The sequence below is a fragment of the Danio rerio genome, chromosome 2 (genome assembly GCF_052040795.2).
Source record: "Danio rerio strain M-AB ecotype USA chromosome 2, GRCz13ab, whole genome shotgun sequence".
NCBI lineage: Eukaryota > Metazoa > Chordata > Actinopteri > Cypriniformes > Danionidae > Danio > Danio rerio.
In genome coordinates this window covers 54,607,524-54,633,283 of record NC_141022.1, presented here as the reverse complement: position 1 = coordinate 54,633,283, position 25,760 = coordinate 54,607,524, and the positions used below count along the sequence as shown (strand labels likewise).

The 25,760-nt window shown below is 36.1% G+C and overlaps 2 protein-coding genes across 4 annotated transcripts in view; both read right to left on the bottom strand.

Annotated features, from left to right (window-relative positions):
* lrrc24 (leucine rich repeat containing 24) overlaps nucleotides 1-18,388 on the bottom strand; it is a 76,184-nt gene extending 57,796 nt beyond the window's left edge. For both annotated transcript variants that reach the window (XM_087241466.1, XM_087241465.1), the window contains exon 1: nucleotides 18,081-18,388. The gene's annotated coding sequence lies outside the window, so the exon portion shown is untranslated. The remainder of the gene's footprint in view (nucleotides 1-18,080) is intronic.
* adcyap1r1a (ADCYAP receptor type Ia) overlaps nucleotides 1-25,760 on the bottom strand; it is a 375,079-nt gene that overhangs the window by 26,044 nt on the left and 323,275 nt on the right. The gene's annotated exons all lie outside the window — the stretch shown is intronic.

Sequence of the window (25,760 nt, the reverse complement as noted above, 5' to 3'; positions counted from 1 at the left end):
GTCACAATATATATATATATATATATATATATAAATAGCTTTTGTTAAGCTCTAAACAATCAGTGAAGTTTTTTATTAGTTTTGGGTAGAATAAGGTTTGATTATTCTCCTTTAAGTTGAACCATAAAATTTTAAAAGTCAGTTAATAGGAATTACTATCATATGACTTCCAGACTGACTGCGTAAGGAACAAGCTTCAACAGAGAATGTACTTCTTAAAGAAACTATTGTCTTTAATGTTGACAGCACATTGTTGATCATGTTTTATAGTGCTTTTATTGAAAGTATTGCAACATTTTGTGTAATCTGTTGGTATGGATATGCTTCTGAGGACCAGAAGAGGTCACTGAGGAGGGTGGTAACCACAGCCAGTAAGTTGTTGGGAATAAAACTAAAGAGCACTGAGTATATATACAAAGAAATAGTACTAAATAAAGCTGTCATGATTGTCAATGATGAGGCATCATTATAAAACCACTTCCAGTCGTTACCATCATGTCAACGTAAATTCGCAAACCTATTTGTCATTTTTGGGTGAAGTAATCCTTTAAAGTCTTGGTATGTCTTAGGTTTGGTTCCTGTTTTTTTATTTTTTATTTTATTATTATAGTAGTTTCTGAGGCTTACTAATTATGTTCACCTGTTCCTTGTTTGGTTGCTCACTATCCTACATGCATTTATATTCCTGAGTTTGTGTCTGTTTCTCTTGTCATTTTTGGGTAAGCTAATTCTTTAAAGTCTCAGTATATAGGTATAGGCGGTCACATTAAAGTTTGAGCATGCGAAATTCTGTCGTACGGCTCTGCGAAAATGGGCGGGAATAAACAAGCTTATGAGACATTTTTAAAAGTGAGCGATTGCGCCATGTTTTAAATTTCTATCCAGAGATGTCGTGTTTTGATCCTCGATTAGTCTCACGAAGTCAAGTGATGCGATTTCGCAGGTCAGGATTCACCAAGCTTGAACTTTGCACCGCAGCAACCTGCGAAACTTGACGCATGACCCTGCGTTTCCAGTCTGACGCATTCGCATGCGTATGAATGGAAGTGTATGGGAGGAAAAGCCCAGTGTGACCGCAGCTTTAATTAGGTTTGGTTCCTGTTTTTTTAATTACCATAGTTTCTGAGAGTTACTAATTATGTTCACCCGTTCCTTGTTTGGTTGCTCACTATCCTATATGCATTTATATTCCTGAGTTTGTGGTTGTGTTTTTGCATTCATGTCGAATGCAAACTTATTTGTTTTTCTTGTCATTTTTGGGTGAAATAATCCTTTAAAGTCTCAGTATGTCTTAGGTTTGGTTTATGTTTTTTTTATTTTTAATATTATTATTATAGTAGTTTCTAAGGCTTGCTAATTATGTTCACCTGTTCCTTGTTTGGTTGCTCACTATCCTATATGCATTTATATTCCTGAGTTTATATCTGTTTCTCTTGTCATTTTTGGGTAAGCTAATTCTTTAAAGTCTCAGTATATAGGTATAGGCGGTCACATTAAAGTTTGAGCATGCGAAATTCTGTCGTACGGCTCTGCGAAAATGGGCGGGAATAAACAAGCTTATGAGACATTTTTAAAAGTGAGCGATTGCGCCATGTTTTAAATTTCTATCCAGAGATGTCGTGTTTTGATCCTCGATTAGTCTCACGAAGTCAAGTGATGCGATTTCGCAGGTCAGGATTCACCAAGCTTGAACTTTGCACCGCAGCAACCTGCGAAACTTGACGCATGACCCTGCGTTTCCAGTCTGACGCATTCGCATGCGTATGAATGGAAGTGTATGGGAGGAAAAGCCCAGTGTGACCGCAGCTTTAATTAGGTTTGGTTCCTGTTTTTTTAATTACCATAGTTTCTGAGAGTTACTAATTATGTTCACCTGTTCCTTGTTTGGTTGCTCACTATCCTATATGCATTTATATTCCTGAGTTTGTGGTTGTGTTTTTGCATTCATGTCGAATGCAAACTTATTTGTTTTTCTTGTCATTTTTGGGTGAAATAATCCTTTAAAGTCTCAGTATGTCTTAGGTTTGGTTTATGTTTTTTTATTTTTAATATTATTATTATAGTAGTTTCTAAGGCTTGCTAATTATGTTCACCTGTTCCTTGTTTGGTTGCTCACTATCCTATATGCATTTATATTCCTGAGTTTATATCTGTTTCTCTTGTCATTTTTGGGTAAGCTAATTCTTTAAAGTCTCAGTATATAGGTATAGGCGGTCACATTAAAGTTTGAGCATGCGAAATTCTGTCGTACGGCTCTGCGAAAATGGGCGGGAATAAACAAGCTTATGAGACATTTTTAAAAGTGAGCGATTGCGCCATGTTTTAAATTTCTATCCAGAGATGTCGTGTTTTGATCCTCGATTAGTCTCACGAAGTCAAGTGATGCGATTTCGCAGGTCAGGATTCACCAAGCTTGAACTTTGCACCGCAGCAACCTGCGAAACTTGACGCATGACCCTGCGTTTCCAGTCTGACGCATTCGCATGCGTATGAATGGAAGTGTATGGGAGGAAAAGCCCAGTGTGACCGCAGCTTTAATTAGGTTTGGTTCCTGTTTTTTTAATTACCATAGTTTCTGAGAGTTACTAATTATGTTCACCTGTTCCTTGTTTGGTTGCTCACTATCCTATATGCATTTATATTCCTGAGTTTGTGGTTGTGTTTTTGCATTCATGTCGAATGCAAACTTATTTGTTTTTCTTGTCATTTTTGGGTGAAATAATCCTTTAAAGTCTCAGTATGTCTTAGGTTTGGTTTCTGTTGTTTTTTAAATTACTGTAGTTTCTGAGAGCTACTAATTATGTTCACCTGTTCCTTGTTTGGTTGCTCACTATCCTATATTCATTTATATTCCTGAGTTTGTGGTCATGTTTTTGCATTCATGTCGAATGCAAACCTATTTGTTTTTCTTGTCTTTTTCAGTTATCTATGAGGGAATAAAGCTGATCCTCAATTCCCCTTGCCTACCTGAAACGTGCCTAAATTATGCCTTAAATTATGCAGCATTCTGAGGTGAGGTGTTCTGCTATCTTTCCAAAGCTTTCACACTTACAGTTTTATCCTAGCAGGCACATAAAAAGTGGCAAAAAGTCTCAGAACCCATATTTTCAGACCGACATATGTATGACCAGAAGCCTTTAAGACTCGTTCACTCTTTTGCAAGGTAAAAATTGTCAGTAAAGTGCAGGAAAACATGATTTTTTTTTAAAGGCACATCTTCTGCGTTCAGCTAAGAGACAAAATGCATGTAAATTGTAGCTCTGCGTGCTCCTCTCCTACAGCAATTGTACGCTTTCTGTACCCTGGGTAGTAATCAGAGATGCAAACATACACGTTTACCCCGTCGTCTTTCATCATTCCTCATCGAAAGTAAACTCACACACACACACTCAGCAAACAGACAGAGCCGCTCATACAGTCTGCGAATCGATTCGAGGCCTGTGTTGATGTGTGTTGCGTGTGCTGGCGTGTCTCCAATTTACTCAGAGAGCCTGGATTTCGGATGGGCCAAATGAATAGACACATCTGCCTGTTATTTAATCGCAGTAGCGCGTCCAGATGCGGTTTGCTGCCATCGATTTTTCTGGTCTCTAAGCACAGATCGATGTATATGTGTGTGCGTTTGCAAGAGGAGCAAACACTGTCTGCAGATTTTTGTAACTTTTTAAGATGCAAATCAATGCATTGTGGGAAACTGAGACTGGATGTCACGAAAACAAGTACAGCTTGCATTCCAGCAGACAATCGTGTGGAATTATATATTTAAAGTTGTGCGTAAAAAAACAAAAGAGTAGCCCATTTATTTGGCATTGTGTCTTTATGAATAATAAATTAATCACATTTGCCCTGAAATGCTCATTACCATAATGGACTCAGGCATTGTTTTGTTTTGGGTCGTTATTCCTCATAATGGCCCTTATCACTGTAACTGTTTCTTTTAGTATGGTTCAAATTAAAGGCAGTTGCGAATTATTATTGCATTACATATTTAGTTGTATTACAGTAGTAAGAACAGATTAATTCTTAATTAAATAAAGCAAATATAACATCATAATGATGATCACAATTTAAGCTTTGTTAAGCCAGTTATATATGTATGTGTAATGCATTTTACCTCAGAGTAATAAGAAACTGTATTGTGCATAGAGAGGAAAATAAGTCATGTGGTTTTATTTTCATAACTCTTAAACTAACACAGTTTGCCCTCAAATTCTCGTTACCATAATACACCTAGCTATGTTTTAACAATTTTTTTTCCTACATTTTTTCCTCATTACTGTAATAGGTCACATTTTATTTTGATGGTCCGTTTGTTGAATTTAAGTTGCATTGCATCTACGTGCCAACTAATACTCATTAGATTATAAGTAGACTGTTAGGTTGGGGTTTAGGGTTAGTGTAAGTTGACATGCTTGGAAAATTTCTTACAGTCAGTTAAATGTCTGTTGACTGAGCAGTATCAACAGATATTAAGCAGACAGACAGTCTACTAATACTCGAATGGACTATTAAAATATAGGGCCCTATCATACACCCGGCGCAAGGCGCGTCGCAATGGTCTTTTGCTACTTTCAGCTCGGCGCAAGGGTCATTTTGAGGTGTTGCGCCACACTGTTTAAATAGCAAATGCATTTGCGCTCAAATGTGCGCCCATAGGTGTTCTGGTCTAAATTAAGCAGGCGTGTTTTGGCGCAAAGTGCGCCTGGCTTACACACTACACACAAGATGTAGAGCAATACGCAAATATCTTTACATATGAAAAAGATAAAATATATTAACGATATATATAATAAGGATATATATAGGATATTAAAATGAATGATTAAAATATTACAAAACATATTAATTTCTAGCCTACATGAATTTTAAAACCACTGCCTTCATACTTTCTTCATCTCGGGAGGCTTTTTCAGTTCAATTAATTTGCTTTTGTATAATGTTATTATTATTAGCAGAATTATTTATTATACCCATATTTATATTTGTTTTATTAAAAACAAGCTTAGATTTGCCCACCTGTCAAATTTTAGACCATATGGGGCATGGCAGGTGTATTTGGAAATAACTCAGTATTTTGACCACACTTGGTAATTATTGTTCATTTATTAGTTTGCTGGAAATTAGAACTGAATTTAGAAATAGTTTTGAAACAAATCTTTGCGCTTAACAAACAAAATTAATTATTTATAGGCTAATTGATGTCTGTGCGTAAAGGTTTCCCTATCCACGAGAGCAAAAGCGAAAGTGAACTTACTTTACGTCATGTTAATAGCAAATGCGCTTATGGCGCGACGCAGCTGGCTCTTAAAGGTAATGGGAGATGAGACTCTGATTGGTTTATTCTCAAAACACACCTATAACTCATTAAGAAAATAAACTCAACCCTTTTAGATCATGCGCCACGGCGCAAAGCGGATTTTCCCGTCCTTAAATTAGCAAAAATACAATCTGACACGCCCTGAAAGCGTTTGCACTCTGCGTTTTGCGCTCTGCGCATGGACCGTCAAAATAGAGCCCATAGTGTTACCCTGTAATAAAGTACAGAAGAAATTGTAACAATTATTTATTTTGCCATTTAATTTAAATACAGTGCAATAAAATAATAAAATTATTACTATTAGATATTATTCATTCATTCATTTTCCTTCGGCTTAGTCCCTTTATTCATCAGGGGTCGCCACAGCGGACTGAACCGCCAACCTATCCAGCATGTGTTTTACGCAGCGGATACCCTTCCAGCTGCAGTTAGGCATGGGCCATTATAAGTTTCAGATGGTATGATAACCTTGGATAAAAAAATCTCGGTATCACGGTATTGTACTTACTGCTGTAAAATATGCTATTTTAAAATGTCTTATGCCGAGTTCAGACTGTATGATTTTCAAAGTAGTCGTGTCACAGTTGTTTTCACACTGCTTGACTATCTGGGCTAGCGTTTTGTCGCTGCTTTGTTTACATTGCAAGATGGATAAGCGACTGGGGCTTTCACATTGCATTACTTTACAATAGGGAGAATCGCCGACAACTTTGTTTAAACTGCGTCTCACAGCCAAAAACATGTAGTATATCTTTTGCTATTAACTACATAACGAGAAAGAAGCCTTTAATGGGGTAGAACATGTACTTGTTTCCTCACCTGGGTTTGAAAGGGATTAGCAATTTCTCCTGAACTTTCTTTTTTAACAGACACGGGTGCTCCTGTCAAACCTTCACTACTTTTACCTCCATTTCTTGGGTCCAAATAAACCAAAAATGAGCGCTTTTAACTTCTCCCTTAACCTCCCGCTGACCTGCAGGTAAACACTCAAGTGAATGCTGCTCTCTCGCCTATTGGCTGTAAGCGACGATGTTATTTTCAGTCAAAACTCATTTCACACAGCATGATTTAAATAGCTGACAGCTCCAGACATTTCGTATGCCACACTGCGTTGCCCTTGTTCTGTAGACTATCGAAACAGAATATAGCTTTATTCATTCATTTATTTTCTTTTTGGCTTAGTTCGTTTATTAATCTGGGGTCGCCACAGCTGAATGAACCGCCAACTTATCCAGCATGTTTTTACACAGCCGATGCCCTTCCAGCCACAACCCATCTCTGGGAAAAAAATACCGCTTAAAAGGGTTAATAATTTTGACCTTAAAGTGGTTCTTAAAAATTTTAAAATTGTAATATTTTTACTCTAGAATATTTTATTTCTAGCCGAAATAAAAACAAATAAGACTTTCTCCAGAAGAAAAAATATTATCAGACATACTTTGAAAATTTCCTTGCTCTGTTAAACATCATTTGGGAAATATTTAAAAAAGAAAAAAAATTAAAATGCGGGCTAATAATTCTGACTTAGCTGTATATCCGCTAATCATACATATATCTCCTAGACTTGACTTGTGGCTGCTCACAAACCTCAAATGCTCCTAACACATGTCTGGTGTTGTAACATTAGAGGATCCACACGTGTGCAGAGCCTCTCTGGCTGATTTTATCGATCTGCGCTCTATTATTCAGCGCACGCTCATGTACGTGTGACACCGAGCTTGTGCTTCTATGCTGGACTTTCAACCAATACAGTCCGATAAGCCTGAAAAAGAAACCAGCATCATCACTAAATCACCTGTAGCTCCACTTCCAGCTCTGAGCGCTCACTGCCATTTACTCCACTTTGTGCACATTTATCAGCGATATGGAGGAAAACTGCATCTCAGATCCTCAGCCGATATGTCTTTACACCTATAATGGCAGATTCTGTGCATGCTGGGAGTTCATGTTTTAGAGCAAAAGATTCAATGCACTTGATAATAGCACTGCCATGATAGAGAATACTGGCTGTGAAGGAACGATGTTAAGCCTGAGTCATTACATTTCACTGCACACTTTCTCTATTAATCTTGTTTAAGAGGTCTTGACATGTAAAATCAAAGTTGACTTAAATTTTTTCGTGAGATCATTGTTTATACAGAGTGTCCTCGGGGTCTTAAAAAGTATTAAAAGTTGATCAATCAATTTAGAGAAACTTAAGGCCCTTAAAAAGTCTTAAATGCTGTGAGTAGAGCTGGGCGATGTTGACCAATTTGGCATTGTGCAATGTGAAACATCGCGATGGACGATGGCATCGTCGTCATAGGTGGAGGAGAATTAATTATTTATAAATAGCTAATTAATTCATAAATAATTAATTATTTTTAACCCATTTTAACAACCTGACCCCCATGCTCTTTGTTTTACCCATAAACAAATCATAATTAAATAAAGATAAGCTGCACACAAATTACCACCTGTCAATCTCTTTTTCTGCATGAGGTTGGTCGGTCTCTAAAAAAGGTCCACAACCAACAGTATATGAGGTTTTCACTAAAATGACTAAGTACAAGCGTGAAAGTGAAAGACTGAAGCAGTGAAAAGAGGCTGTGACTAGTTACCTGAACAAAAGACTCGTTAGATGGACCCAAGATTAATAAAATATCATGTTTAAACTATTGTGAGACGCGATCCAGAGGTACATCCTTGATAAACTGTCCGACGTGCACTGCTCTCTGGAGCTCAGACGAGCGCATGACAGTGACGCCTGTTTCACACCACAAGCGTCAGCGGTGCGTGAGCAGAGCGTGAGCAGCGCGTTTGTCGAGCAGTAGCAGCACGCAGGCGTTTGCCTTTCACACCAGCTGCGTCTGCAGCGCGCAGCTCTTCGGCAGCTGCTGCTGAGATCATCTGTCAATTCTATCTAGTTACCCCTCTATATACAAATACACTTTTTAAACTTTTCATCTGCACCAAGGCCCCTCCTATGCTGTTTCATTAACCTGCAAATGTTTATTTTACAAATTTTATAGATCAAATAGTACTGTATGCTTCTCAAGCTAACTTATATGAGAAGTGTCTACAGTCAGAAGACAATCGCCTGTGATATCAAGTCATTTGTTTTTTGATTATCAGGTTGCTGTAGACCTAGTTATAATCATATTTATACAATATTGTTATAATGATATTTATACATGATCAAACTAGTGTTACTTTCTCCGCTTCAGTGATGTCCAGCGGCAGAATAACAGCTCGTTAATTCATGCTCGTGCAGATGATGAGACGGACAAAAGTAATCAATGCATGCCATTCTTTTACTTATTTTCGTGTTGTCAGATTCACAGTGCAAACAGCTCCCGGTAGGAATAATTCGAGTGAACATAAAACAAAGCCGATTAAAACTTTCTTCCTCTGCTCAGCTGCACAGAACACAGCGAGCTCACATAATCCAGCATGCGTGTCGCACTACACTACCCACAATACACTTCGCTATGGACTACAAATCCCGTAAATATTCCATTTCCCCTCTCCTACAACACTAGTGTGCAACTTAAGCAAAACTGATAGTAAAATTGTTTTACATTCGGTTTTGTAGTTCGGGCCTAAATAAATGTTTGTTGCCGTTTTTAATCGTTTTAAGTTCATTTGAATGACTATATATAAACCATTTGACATTATTAACGCATTTATTGGGTAAAATTGCTACTTTTTACTGTCATTCAATGTGTTTTGGTCATTATCAATGCACTGTCACTTTAATTGAGCGTGAGCAGCGCGTCAAAAATAGACCCAGCGCCGAAACTATCGCTGCACTGCTGCTTCGGCGACGCTCACGCCTCGCACTGACGCGCTGCTGCTGCGTGCGGTATGAAAGCTCTAATCTGTTAACATGGACGCCGTAAACACACGCGCTGCTCACGCTCTGCTCACGCGCCGCTGACGCTTGCGGTGTGAAACAGGCGTGAGTGTGTGTGGCAGCTGTGTGGCTGTGTGTGTGGTCAGGTGATGTGCCTCGTTTACACTAATGCGTTTTCAGCGGACGGAGGGTTGTTCAGAAATGCTAGGTAAAACACGGTGTGGATGTGGATTTTACGTATTAGTGTAAACAGGGCCTAAGTGTATATTTTTTATGAGCGGGTTTGCGACAGGGGCAGGGCGGAGGATCGGCGATGCCGGCTCAGCATCGTGTTGTCTATTGGCCATCGGCGATGGACTATGGCATCGTCTATTGGCCCAACCCCAAGACAAGGGGCTCTATTTTGACGGTCCATGCGCAGAGCGCAAAACGCAGGGCGCAAACACTTTCAGGGCGTGTCAGATCTAATTTTTGCTAATTTAAGGACGTGAAAATGCGCTTTACGCCATAGCAAAAAAAGGGTTGAGTTTATTATCTTAATGAGTTATAGGTGTGTTTTGAGAATAAACCAATTAGAGTCTCATCTCCCATTACCTTTAAGAGTCAGCTGCGTCGCACCATAAGCACATTCGCTATTTTCGCTATCTAGAACTGAATTTAGAAATAGTTTTGAAACGAATATTTGCGCTTAATAAACTAAATTAATTATGTGTAGGCTAATGGATGTCTGTGCATAGAACACATTTCCCTATCCACAAGAGTGAAAGTGAAAGTACAGAATGAGGAGGCTCACTCTCTGCGCCGTAGATGCTCAGTTTAACTGTTTTCTCGCTAGTGAAGTGTTCAGTTTTTCCACTTACAAAGTCTGCCATGTTAATAGCAAATGCGCTATGGCGCAACGCATCTGACTCTTAAAGTTATTGGGAGATGAGACTCTGATTGGTTTATTCTTAAAACACACCTATAACTAATTAAGAGAATAAGCTCAACCCTGTTAGACCATGCGCCACGGCGCAAAGCGGATTTTTCCATCCTTAAATTAACAAAAGTGAATTCTGACACGCCCTTAATGCTCTTGTGCCCTGCTCTTTGGACTTTGCGCATGGCTCGTCAAAATAGAGCCCTCAGTGTGATTCAATGTTCTAATATACTCACAACCCAGTTATTTTTTGTATAAAGCAGTTATATACTGAGAACAAACATTCAGGCGGCGTCCACACTCTTGAGAATGAGGTTTTGATGAATATGGAAATATATGCTTCAGTTCAGAAAGCATCTGATCATGGCAATGTATGAAAATGTTTGCGCAATATTTGCTTTTCAGAGGTATCATACCGACGTGATGGTAATGCTATGTGAGACTAGTTTGAATAGATCCTTTTTTGTTTTTCCTCTGGAGAAATGTATTTCTGTTTGGCTGGAATAATAAAAAGCTGTTAGTTCAGTTTTAGTTTATTTAAGAAATTAGTTACAAATTTGTTTTATGTTTTAAAATACACTGAATAAAACGCTTGGGAAATATTTAACCCTTGTGCACTGTTCAAATTTACTTTGATGTGTTCAGGATGAAAACATCCACTGAATTAGACTGCTGTACAAATGCATCAGATTATTATTATTATTATTATTTATTGTTTTGCAGAAATCTGTTAATCAACCTCAGGCATGATCAAAACTACTAAATGTTTTTAAAAATTACAGAATTTTAACATTATGGGCTCTATTTTGACGGTCCATGCGCAGAGGCCAAGGCGCATGAGCTAAAAGTGTTGAGTTTATTTTCTCAATGAGTTATAGGTGTGTTTTGAGAATAAACCAATTAGAGCCTCATCTCCCATTCCCTTTAAGACCCTGCTGCGTCGCACCAAGAGAGCATTCGCTATTTACAGGACGCAAAGTAACTCTAAGTGAAAAAAAATTAGCATTTCACAAGCAAACAGTTAACAGTTAACAGTTTTTTAACAGAAAACTGTTAAACAGAGCATCTACTGTGTGAGAATGAGAGATAATGGAAATACTTTCACATTCGCTCTTGAATAGGGAAACGGAAACCTTTACGCACAGACATCAATCAGCCTATAAATAATTAATTTAATTTGTTAAGCACAAAGATTTGTTTCAAAATTATTTCTAAATTCAGTTCTAATTTCCAGCAAACGAATAAATGAACAATATTGACCAAGAGTGGTCAAAATACTGAGTTTTTTCCAAATACACCTGCCATGCCCCATATGGTCTAAAACCTGACAGGTGAGCAAATCTAAGCTTGTTTTTAATAAAACAAATATAAATATGGATATAATAAATAATACTGCTAATAATAATAACATTATACAAAAGCAAATTGTTATGAATGAACTCAAAAAGCCTCCCGAGATGAAGAAGACATAAAAGCAGTGATTTTTCATATTTATGTAGGCTAGTAAATAATATGTTTTGTAATATTTTAATCCTTTATATTTATATCCTATATCTATTCTTATTATATCCTATATATATCCTTATTATTTAAATGTTTTCATAAGTAAAGATATTTGCCTATTGTTCTCTTGTGCGTATTAAGCAGTGTGTAAGCGAGTTTAGACCGGGTTAGTTTTGGTCTAATGAAAAATTTATTATAGTTTCTCAAAATAGCAACGCGCCAGCAGTGCGCCTCAGAACGCCTTCATTTTTAGACCAGAATGTCTATGGACGCACAAATGAGCGCTAATGCATTTGCTATTTAAACAGCGTAGCGCAACGCCTCAAAACCACTCTTGCGCCAAGCTGAAACTAGCAAAAGACTATTGCGCCGCGTCTTGCGCCACACTGCGCCGGGTGTATGATAGGGCCCTTAAATTGCCAAATTCACAAATGACGTCACTGATTTGCTAAAAAAACACACACAGCATGATGTATTTTCGATATAAAAATTGTGGACAGGATTTTTGTTTGCCGTTTATCACAGTCTTGGACATGTGAACGATTAGCAACAACATTGGCTTTGATGCATTGTTAGATTTTCAGTCCTAAAGATGTCGATCTTGGTGGGTTTTTATTTTTCAAGCACAACTAATTTTGCCCCAAATGAGCATAAAAAGTTAGGGAAGCAGTCAAATGCTTGCATTATACCACTAGATCTGTGCATTTGTGACACATCCCCTTATTATGGGGGGCATATGCCTTATTTTCACATCCCAATGTTGACTGGTATGCTTAAAAGGAGGCTCGCCAGTCCAACTCCACAATTATACACGCACGGATAGAAAATGAGACATGGGACCATAACTGTTTTCAAGGTATACCGCGGTTTAGACTTTTCTGTAACACCGTAGGTATGTGTATGATTTATTTATTTATTTTTTTTTTTTAGGACAACAGTATCTCCAGCAGAAAAGATATCCAAAGATGCTGTTTTAAATTGCAAAGAAATCAGTGTTTATGAAGTAATGAAGACAGCAGAGGTCAACGGTTCATTTGAATTATTTAGCCTGACATGTTTACTGTTTCAAAATATTTTAAATGTTTCTTCAAGAGTTCGCCCTTAGCTGATGATTGATTATAAAGCGTGTTTGGCATGCTGTCCCAGGAGAGAGTCCTGAGCTCGGCCAGGGGCTCCCTCCCGTTGCAGGGGGAGTTTGAGCTCAGGTAGGTCTCGAGAACTCCCCTGCTTGATGATGGTGAATGTAGAGTACAAGTAGCTATAGAGAAAGTATGCTGAATTCAAAGCTTGTCTATGATGTTGATTTAGTTTTGTCAATTTACTTATGTTGCATGTTTTTGATCTGTGGGAGGAACCCGGAGAAAACCCACGCAAACCCAGGGAGAACATGCAAAACTCCACACAGAAATGCCGACTTGGCTAGGTAAGATCTGAGCCAGTGACGTTCTTGCTGTGAGGTGAATGATGCTAACCATTGGGCCTCCTTGCAGCCCTGACAAGGAAAGGGAAGGTAGTGATTTATGGATCGTCTGATTGGTGAATCATGCAATAGCTAATGAGGACCAGCTGGTATCAATCATAAGCGCATGCTCCTCTCGAAATTAGTTTATAAACAGACTTCACTTAAAATAAAATATTTTGTGTTCAAAGGGGAGAAATGTTTAGTTGTGTTTTTTGCCCAGACATTTAAAAATAATATGTTTTAGAGCAGTAATCACAATACTGTGAAACCGTGAGAATTTTATTCAAGGTTATCATATCATCAGATTCTAATACCGGCCCATTTCTAATACAAAATACGTCATTTTGTGCATTTTTTTTTCACCAAATTAGTGACAACATTTATTAATTTTTCAAATAAAATGATAAAATCCTGTAATTTTTAAAAGCATTTAGTAGTTTTGATCAGGACTGAGGTTGATTAAAGGTGCAGTAGGTGATTGTCTTTAGAAACATTTTTTGTTGTGCTGGTTGAAAGTCTCTTCACAGTTCAATAGTAATGATTACAGTAAATGATCTAAATGTGTTTATATGTATTTTTATATTCTGGGTAAAGCATAAAACTAAAAAATGTTCATCCAATTAAATAGAGTCGGACCCTCATCTCCCCTAATTCCGATAGGCAGGTCAGACTGTCAGTCAGCATATGTAGACTCCGACTTCTGCGCATGTGTTCACGCAGATCCGCCATTAGCGCGTGCCCGTCTGCATCACAAACGCATGCGCGCGAGCGAGCTGCGGGCCGCTCGCAGATGCCCAGTCGGAGCTGGAGGCGCCGAAGGACAGCCGAGCTCGGGCCGATTACTGTAAAGCCAGGCACGTGTATAATTCCCTCTTAAAGTGGACGCGCGGTATCGAGACGGACCGGGAGAAATCAAATGCTGAATTGAAACTTTTAAATACTTGAATCTATATTGGAGTTAGTTTAGCACGCTGGAGGAAGGACGACACCATGGCTGGAGTATTACTGTTAGGTAATGTTCTGTTTTGAAACTGTTTTATGTTAGACTGTGTTTTGTTATGAATGACTTATGCAGACGTGTTGTTCAGCCACTGAAATCTCCTTGTGAAAAATTGATGTGATTATTTTCAGTTTCATAAGGTTGTTTTACAGCATCGATAATGTAGATTTATATTTAGTTTAACAACAAAACATCAGTAAATAGCGCTATTTCGCCTAACCTGCTTTATTGAGCTGAAGTTGCTTTTATATTCACATTGGGTCATTTTTGAACAATGACAGTCTTCCTATACTGTTTACCATGCTACTCTGAATATTCGCTCTGAAATTGCATGTAAGTATGGCTAAGTAATAAATGTAATTCCTGCATGATGCTGGCACTAACTGGCGAATGTCATGAACTAGTGAGTTGTCTGTCTGCTGTTGTGATGCAGTGCGCGCACTCGCAATTTCAGGGGGTGTGGCTTTGAATCACAGTCCCTCCCCGCCCTCCAAAGATAATATCCTAAGCGGTTAGCTTTTTGGCAGATCACCTACTGCACCTTTAAACAGATTTATGCAAAACTAATATTTTTGTGATGCATTTTTACAGCAGTTTAATTTCTAACATAACGAAAGGGTAGTAAATTGAAGTATATTGAGTTTTATTTTTTTAATTCAAAGCATTTTCTCAAAATATGTGTCAAAATAAGAAAAAATCATTCCGCTAGCTGACACAGAAAAAGGCCAAACTGAGACTCAAAATCACCCTAGAGTGGATGTAAACATCTCCAACAGCACAAAGGGGTTACAAAAGAATTCAAATTTCAAGTACATTCAAGTTTATTTATGTATAGCGCTTTTTATAATAATTATTGTTTCAAAGCAGCTTTTCAAAAGGTGCACATTATTGCATTACAACATAGATCTCAAACTCAATTCCTGGAGGGCCGCAGCTCTACACAGTCTTTCTCCAACCCTAATCAAACACAGCTGATCCAACTAATAACAGTGTTCATGACTCTTTTAAATAATCACCTTGATTATTTAGACCAGCTGTATTTGATAGGCCTGGAGCAAAACTGTGCAGTCTGCGGCCCTCCCGGAATTGAGTGAGAGACCTATATTACAATCTAAATCAGTAGGAGCACATTTTTGCATTACATTGCATTACAATAAGTGTCAAAATTATTAGCCCCCCTTTGAATAATTTTTCTTCTTTAAATATTTCCCAAATTGTGTTTAACAGCAAGGAAATTTTCACACTATGTCTGATCTTTTTTTTTCTTCTGTGGAAAGTCTTAGATTTATTTCGGCTAAGTAAAAGCAGCTTTTAATTTTTTAAGAACTATTTTAAGATCATATTAACCCCTTTAAGCGATATTTTTTCTATATTTTTTGTCTACAGGACAAACTATAGTTATACAATAACTTGCCTGATTACCCTAACCTGCCTAGTTAACCTATATAACCTTGTTAAGCCTTTAAAAGTCACTTTAAGCTGTATAGAAGTGTGGGTAACACTTTATAATAACTGCATACTATAAATCATTTATTAAGCATTAGCAAAGAGTAAATTAATTATGTCAAGCATTAACTCTACATTAATAGGCGTTAGTAAGCAGTTTATAACTGCAGCTACAAATGCTGTATTCTTGACTTACAAACATATTTATAATGTGCTTAATAATTTTACTTTCATACTTTGTTAATGATTTATTTGTCATTACTAAATTAAGTATCGCATTATTTACAAACCATTTATATTTAAGAGTAGTTGAGGGTTTTTAGGATCATTCAGAATGAGTTAGTAAATGATTATTAAACTATGGAAATCAACGTTTATATGTCTTATTATTCAGTCATATATTAATGGTTAATTTGTATGTTAATAAATGCTTTATTAACTCAACTTCATGCAGTTTTGTGACCTAATCTAAAGTGAGGACTATTTATGCTTTTTAAATCCCTTATAAATGACAAATAAAGGCTCAGTTAAATTCTAAACAGGAAAAATGACAAACTATATTAACTGTACTTCAAATAAAAAATAAATCTTTGCAACCTTACCTAAAATCAGTGTAGAGTTTAAACATTGAATCTTATTATATTGTTAAATTATTATATTGTTGTTGTTTTATCCAGTTGGATGTCATATTTTGATACTCCTGTTATTCAGCAATGTTTAAACTTCACAGTAATTTTACTTTTTAGAAAGATTGCAAAGATTATTGTTCATTTAATTCTGAGCCTTTAATTGTCATTTATAAGGGATTTATAAAGCATAAATAGTCCTCACTTTAGATTAGGTCACAAAACTGCATGAAGTTGAGTTAATAAAGCATTTATTAACATATTAGTTAACTATTAATATATGCCTGAATAATAAGATATATAAATGTTGATTTCAATAGTTTATTAATCATTTACTAACTCATTCTGAATGATCGTAAAAACCCTCAACTACTCTTAAATACAACTGGTTTGTAAATAATGCAATACTTAATTTAGTAATGAAAATAAATCATTAACAATGTATGAAAATACAATTAATAAGCGTGTTATATAGGTGCTTATAAGTCAAGAATAGAGCATTTGTAGCTGCATTTATAAACTGCTTATTAACGTTTATTAAAGTAGAGTTAATGCTTAACAAATAATGAATTCACTAGATGCTAATGCTTAGTAAATGATTCAAAGTGTGTAGTTGTTATAAAGTGTTCCCGAAGTGTCTTGTAAAATAGTCAAATATTATTTACTGTCATCATGGCAAAGATAAAAGAAATCAGTTATTATGAGTTAAAACTATTATGTTATTAGATATAAATTAAAACTATTATGTTTTGAAATGTGTTGAAAAAACTCTTATCTCTGTTAAACAGAAATTGGGGGAAAAAATAAGCAAGGAGGCTAATAATTTAGGGGGGGCAAATAATTCTGACTTCAAGTGCATATCAAAAACACACACACATTAAAACACGTAATGATTAAAACCAACAAACTCACTAAATGACCTCGAAATCAATAAATATAAACTACTTTGACAAAGCTATCAGTCAAAAAAAAAAACATGTTATTTTTTTTTCATTACAGACTCCCAAAATAATCAGAAAGACATGACCAAGCAAACAAATGCATCTCAATATGAGTCAGTTTGTGCTAATTTCATCTTTCCATTGCCATGCGCATATGGATTTCCTGTACGCCTGCCATAACCGGAGTCTGACATTCAGCGTCTGTCGCACAACAACTGACATATTGCATCGCATGCGCTCAAACTGTTGTCTGCCTTTGTGCTGTAGTGAGTTTGAAGTTTGCATTCATTTGCATTAATTGTACTACATTAACCAGAGTTTATTAATAGCACTCGGAAGTGACATAATAAAACATACAATTATGAACACATTTGGGATGCAGATTATAATATTGGGTAAAGAAAATATGCTTTCTTTATTCTAAATAATTCTCATTAAAATTATTTAAATTGCAATGTGTTTACAAACACAATCTGTCATACTCGGATCACTGCTGGGTGATCTTAAAGGGATAGTTCACCCAAAAATGTACTCTATTTACTCACCCTCCTTTGGTTATGTGAGTATTTCCTCTGTTAAACACAAGAGAAGATATTTTAAAGAATGAACAAAACTGGTAACCATTGGCATCCATAGAAAAAACAAATAGCATGGAAGTCAATGGTTACAGGTTTCCATCATTCTTCAAAATATCTTCTTTTGTGTTCAGCAGAAGAAAGAAACTCAAACATGATTTGGAAAAAGTGAAAGGACTCCAAATGGTGACAGGATGTTCCTTTCTGAGTGAACTAACCCTTTAATGATGTTGGATTTACAGTATTGCACATCATATCACAATGCAGAATATGAGCATATGCAAAGATTAGCATCATCACAACAGCAGACAGGAGTGTATCACTACTTCTCTCTGAGGTGTGTTGTGGAAACCCAGCAGTGCACGTGCTATGCGTTGAATTAAACAAAGTGTTTTAAAAGTCTGAGTATGCAGAGTATCCGTCGGAGGATTATTAAGAGACAGCAACATTTCCTACCTCCAGTATGAGGACTCGGTGCTCTGTCGGGCTTGTTTTCGGGCTCAATTCAGATGCACATGAATGAAATATCAATCCACGTCTGCACGGCGAACAAAGCGGCATTTGAGCTGCGATCCGAAAGGCCACCGCTCCGTCCTGCCATCCTCACTCGCGGATGCTGGAATATTCCCGTGTCACATGCCGGACCGAAATATCACATATTAGATAATATCACAGCAATATCGGAGCGATAAGAGACCGAAATGATGCTCAGTATCCCGGTGAAATGGGTTAAAGAGCTTCCTTCAAACCCGCGGTTCCCTTATGAGCTCAGCTGAGACGAACATACACATCTCTCTCTCTCTCTCTCTCTCTCTCTCTCTCTCTCTCTCTCTCTCTCTCTCTCTCTCTCTCTCTCTCTCTCTCTCTCTCTCTATTGTTCAGTATCTGATTCGTAATGCTTGAATCATTCATTCGGCGCGTTTCCGTTCATCTCCGATTAGTCACGCGAAAAAAAATGTCAAAGTAAATAATAAAAAATGCTGTTTTGTTTATTAAAGCTGCTAAATGCATAAAACAGCATATACCACCCACTCCATTATTTATTTATTATTTATTTGGTTGTTTTTTAGGTTTAAGTAAGAAATAAATGTACGTTACACAACAATACAATGGACTTAATATTACTAATAATTCAATAATAACGATAATAATAAAATATATATATATATATATATATATATATATATATATATATATATATATATATATATATATGTATATATATATATATATATATATATATATATATATATATATATATATATATATATATATATATATGTATATATGTATATATATATATATATATATATATATATATATATATATATATATATATATATATGTGTATATATATATATATAGGCCTAGTATACTAGATATTTTCATTCATTTATTGGATGCCCTCCCAGCTGCAACCCATAGCACTGGTTCGAGCTTCGGCTGGGTCAGTTGGCATTTCTATGTGGAGTTTGCATGTTCTCCTCGCGTTCGCGTGGGTTTCCTCCGGGTGCTGCGGTTTCCCCCACAGTCCAAAGACATTCACTATAGGTGAATTGAATAAACTAAATTGGCCGTAGTGTATGAGTGTGTATGAATGAGTGTGTTTGGATGTTTCCCGGTTCTGGGTTGCAGCAGGAAGGGCATCTGCTGCGTAAAACATATGCTGGATAAGTTGGCGGTTCATTTCTCTGGGGCGACCCCTGATGAATAAAAGGTCTAAGCGGAAGGCAAATGAATGAATGAATAACTAAATATATAATTATATATCCAGTGCATTAGATATTTAATTGGATTTTACTTTGAATATAGATTAAAAGATCATCAGAATACAATACATTAGTAGTAGGCAATATCATATTCATCGTCATCAGCATTATTTTTATTATTATTTTATTATGATTATTATTTCTACAAATACTACAATATTACATGTAGTGTGTGCCTCTATTATTCTTTCAGTGTTTTTTGTAACACTTGTAGTTTTCCTCTGCCATTACTGACTGACACCTTTTCAGCTCCAAAGAATTCACACAATTCAGCACCAAGGACAGCGACACAATGCCAAAATACCTAAGATTCTGCAGCAAAATATAAAATGCACAACATGAACAACAGTCTTTCTATGATTCATTAAAATGTCATTCAGTGAAACAATAATTTATATATTTGATTCTAAAAAAAAAATCCCCAAAATACTCTAAATATATCTTATACTTCATTAATATCCATTGTAATCATCCATGGCATTATCCAATTGTCAGTAATAAATTTTCATGATAAAAATGTAGCTTGATCAATTATTTTTCGTGTATTTTAATACGTGTAGATCAGAATTATTATGTTATGTCATTTTTACATAAGTATATCTGTTACATAAGTATATCTATTAAACAGTAAAATCGTCATGTTTTATTCAAGGTACATTTTTAAATTGGATTAGGTGAAAGATTTTGGGTTTTGATTTTAAACTCTTCCATTAAATTTCCTTTAAAGCAAAAAAAAATTAAGATTATTTTTTCAGTGCATTGAATAAATTTACACTTTGAGCCAACCTAAAAATTGCTCTAATTTGTTACAGCTAAATATTTTAGTTTTTCGCACAAAATAAGTTTGGTTCAAACTTTAAAATTTAGTTTAATTTCAATCAAAAATATTTATTCTGCCCAATGAAAAAATATATAATGACTCAAAAGTAAAGTATTGCTTTTATAGACCATAATAAATAATTTTCATTACTTTGGTTCAACTTAACCTCATAATCCAAATAAAGTTGCACTTTGAACAAAACTACAACCTCAAATCAGAAAATATTGTGACAGTGGAAAACGCAAATGAAAAAAAAAGATATTTCTAAATTAACTTTGACTTGTATTTCATTCATTTTTTCAAAATAAATACATATTCCAACTTTGGTTCTTGCAACACATTTTCAAAAGTTGGAACAGTAAAGCATTTACCACTTTGTAGTGTTGCCATTCCTTTTCACAACACTTAAAAGACATTTAGGGACTGAAGACAACAAGTGATTTCAGGAGTAATTTTGTCCCGTTCTTCCTACAATCAAGTCTTTGGGTGGTCAACAGTACGGAGTCTTTGTTGTCACATTTTGCGCTTCAAAATGTGCCACACAATCTCTATTGGACACAGATCGGGACTGCAGACAGGCCAGTTAAGTACCTGTATCCTCTTCCTCTGCAGCCAGGATTTTTTAATGTGTGCTGTATATGGTTTTGCATTGTCTCATTTAAATATGCCTGAGCGTCCTTGGAAAAGATATAAAGTATTATACTAAAACTATTACGGAAATGTTGAACATTTTTGGGCAAAAATTCAAAGCTTTTTATCCATGCTAATAAAACAGGATACTGTATACCCAAATGTACAAAACTTTGCATTCTAAATATGTTCCTATTACAAGCACTTTTACTAGTCCAGATAAGAAAATGTTAACTTTCTGTTTATTACATACAAACATTATAATAGCTAATTTTTGAAAATATACAGAAAGTCCTCATTTTGGACAACTGTTGGGGGAATCGTCTGATTGTTTGTCTCTAGAAAAATGAACTTGTGTAGTCAAGAGAAAACAATTTAGAATCCTTTTGTAGGATTCCTGAAGGAAGCTGATACAAATCTTTTCTCTGTATAACTTGTATCACCTGCTATTGATATGCCTTTGTTGTTATAAGATTTACCTTTATATTGTATGTGTAAGTATATGCATTTAGTTGAAGTCAGAATTATTAGCCCCCCTTTGATTTCAATAATTCCCAAATGATGTTTAACAGAGCAAGGACATTTTCACAGTATGTCTGATAATATTTTTTTTTTTGCAGAAAGTCTTATTTGTTTTATTTCGGCTAGATTAAAAACAGTTTTTAATTTTTCAAATACCATTTTAAGGTCAAAATTATTAGCCCCTTTAAGCTATATTTTTCGATAGTATACAGAACAAACCATCGTTATAAAATAACTTGCCTAATTACCCTAACCTGCCTAGTTAACCTAATTAACCAAGTTAAGCCTAATGTCACTTTAAGCTCTATAGAAGTGTCTTAAAAAATATCTAGTCAAATATTATTTACTATCACTATATATATATATATATATATATATATATATATATATATATATATATATATATATATATATATATATATATATAGTGATATATATATATATATATATATATATATATATATATATATATATATATATATATATATATATATATAGTGATATATATATATATATATATATATATATATATATATATATATATATTTATATATATATATATATATATCACTATATATATTATATTATTTATATATATATATATATATATATATATATATATATATATATATATATATATATATATATATCACTATATATATTATATTATTTATATATATATAAATTTGTTTGTTTGGTTCCTAAAATCTCCTAAAATATATAAAGACAATGTAAAAAAATAAATAAATAACTATTACAGTATTTTCAAAAATGAGAAAAACTGTCTGCTGGTGCTTTCAGTATGTTGATCAAACTTGCATTACAAATACATAAAAACTGAAAGAACACAAACAGTACCTTTTTACCATGTGCTAAATTGCATGAAAACTGCTGATTTATAGCAAGAATATTTGAGGAAAGGTAATGCTTTTAAGCGTACCTAGGGGGTTGTTGTTTTTTTTTTGCTTTAAGGCAGATTGAATAAGGTTATAATCAGATTTATTATATATAATATAAAAAGAGGTTATAATTAGCATATTTTTTACTAAACCCAATACTTTGCAATACACTTCTTTCACTGTAGATTGAAAAAAAACATAGGCTCATTGTAAAAACGTAGCCATACATACATTTCTGGAGATCGCTAATTATGTACCCAGAGAAACTTACGGCTCCATTTCATCTTTAAACGAACACTACGGGGGCGGTATGGTGCTGTTACTTTTCACGCTTACCAGCTGACCGCATACCTCCTTGTGGACGGTGTTGTGACTTTCTCTGTCTGGCTCAGGGCACCAAAACTGTTGTGAAACTCTAAGACGAGCAACAAAACAGGGGGAACTTTTGGGTATCTTCAAACCAGAATCCTTCAATAAGAAGAACTCAGCGTCTTTGTGACGTCATCGAAAGAAACTCTCAACTGGTACAGCAGACACTCAGTTTTAATACATTTTTATAGACATCCATACATGTAGGTGGGGACAGTCTAAAAAAAAACGCTGTTGTCGGCAGGGTAAATTGCCTTTCCAGATAAATACCCATTTACGATACATTTTAGCATGAAAACAGTGTGCAAATTATGTTCTGGAGACAGAACCTGTCCGACCAGTTGACCGGCTTCACCATCTGTTTGAAGACAATAGACGCAGCCGTGCTGTGAAACTGACAATTTGCATTACTTTGGAGATGGTCAGGGCTCAGGCAAACCAAATCATTTTAAGGTCTGTCATACCCTAAAAACCAAGAATATAACTTTTCAGTTATATGTAGATTATATACATTTATATTCCCACAATGGCTTTCCCAGTGTTACCAGTTTGTCCAGAAGCTCGCCATGTATGTCAGAAGATTTATGATGCAGAAGTTGAACATTACCACGGGGTTCGAATCTGGTGAAGAATGGTTTTAGAAGGCATGTAAGATAAAATCAAAAGCCACAAAACAAACAAATAAATAACAGGGTGAGAATGTGGTAAAATCTGATAATGTGGTAAAAATCAGGCCGCCGCGAGGGCTTTTCTTTTTCTGGATTACTTTTCAAAGCACTGTTGGTTGGGTTTAGGGAAGTGTATGGGCGCTGGTCAATCAGTGCTTTTTAAAACACCATTGGTTGGGTTTAGGGAAGGGAGTGGGTGGGGGAATTAGTCGATTGGTCGGTCAGACAGCGGCCTCTGATGGATTTATGCGAGAAGTGCAGGCATGAAAAGCATTGGCAAGAGAAATATGATACACAGCGACCTGGTGGATTTGCCAAAAAAAACAACTCCAAATGAAACCCCCATATTTAGCACTTCATCAGAAATGTATATAGGGCTATGTAATCAGAATAAGCCTGGGTTAAAAAAAAAAGCTCAAAGTTAGGAGTTGCATTAAAAAAAACAGCTTCGCCTGCAGTGTGAACCGGATATTACATCACCAAGCCTTTATATCATGACAAACTGCCGCAGCCCAGCACAAGCGTTATTGAGATGTGGGTTATGCGCTTGACACCTTTTATGATGAGCTCGAAACATTCATTAAGAGCGAGGGATGGTCCTGAAATGAGTTGTGTTATTATCAGACTTGGAGAGATGCATTATTAAAGTAGGATGACACTCGATTCGTCTTCAGCCTGGGGAGAAAAAAATGTCAGTTCTTCGAAACACCATACATGCACCTTTTCTTTATCTCTGTGAAATAAATATACACACAACCCATGGAAATGACAGTTATAGCAGAGGGTTCAGTCGCTCCCCACCGCGTATATAAGTGGTTTTCCATGTAATTAGACACTAAAAGACAGTAATGGACGGTGAGTTATAGTGCATTATGGTGTCCCGCTCCTCTCTGCGGCCTACATCAAGTGCTTAAATGTAGTATGAAACCTCTCCATGGGGATGCTTATAGTGTTGGAGTGGTTATAAAGTGACGAATACCTTAAAACTGACTTAAAAAGATTATTTGTTTTGGATGAATTAGTTTGGATTACATTTACATGGCTGATTTTATATACATTATGTTAACATATTATTAAGTGAAGTTTATAAAATAATTTAAAGAGGATCACGTGCTTATGATTGCTTCCAGCCGGCCCCGCGTTATTCAGTTTATGATTCACCAATTAGACGATTACTAAGCCACTATAAATACCCTAAGCTCCATATGACAGGCATCTTTGTTTTGACGAATCCCCCCTTCCACCTTTACTCCTCCTTCTTTCCTAGATGGGTGGTACGGTGGTCCAGTGGTTAGCACTGTTGCCTCACAGCAAGCACATCACTGGTTCTAGTCTTTACCAAGCCAGCCGACATTTCAGTGCGGAGTTTACACGTTCTCTTCGTGCTCACGTGGGTTTCCCCCGGGTTCCCCAGTTTCCTTCCACCCTCCAAAAACATTCAACTTAAGTTATCTGACTAATCCAAATCAGCACCATAGACATGCTCTTAGTAAGTAGTTATCTCTTAAGAGCAATCACTATTTGTTCATTTGCTACTACAGCAGGGGAGTTCTCGAGAACTGAGCTCAAACTCCCCTCTCGCCTTGCAAACTGGAGAGAGCCTCAGGCTCGAGGATCTTATGAGCTCAGCATGCCAAAGAAGCTTTATAATCAATCATCAGCTAAGTGTGAAGTAGTGTCCAGCTTTAACACTTCAGATACAGTTTTAAAATATGGGTGTAACCGTACATTCACATCGAAAGCGGCGAGAGCGTCAAAGTAGTCGGAAGTCATTCATTTTCAATGAGAGCTGGCGGCGATAAGCAGCGAGGAGCAGCGCGGCGCGTCTTCAGAGAACACAGACCTGTCAACTTTGGTTCCGACCACAGTTGTTCCCAAGGGTTTAATGATTGAGATTGCCGCATTTCCAGTTATTTACAATGTTTTCTTACAGAAACATGCATTAAATAAGTTACTGGCGAGTTACTGATATACATTAATGTTATATAAATTTATCTTAAAAAAGTGGGAAACACGCGACGTGACAGTACAAAACAGTTTAGCTGCTTCAGGATATTTCAGACATATGGACACATATTGGATAAATAGAGCAAAGCCACACCACACGCAACTTGATCTTCCATTGTTATATGAATTTGATAAGAAGTGCGCAACATTTTCGCGCTAGAAACATGTTTTATGCAGGAATGTAACTGATATGCTGCAACGGCTCCTTTAAATACAAGATCAATGTAGCGAGTTTTGACGCTCTTGCCGCCGGAGCTGAAGGCAGACAACGTTGTCGCCAGGGCGGCCAGAGCGACCTTGGATGCTCTCGCCGCTTTCGGTGTGAACGTACGTACAAAATAGTTTTCCATCATTCAGCAATGGGCGAAAAACTTCCAAATACACCTTTTTGTGGAATTTATGTTATTTTTCTTTGGTCACGCTTTATTGATTTGTGTCTCGGGGTGACACAG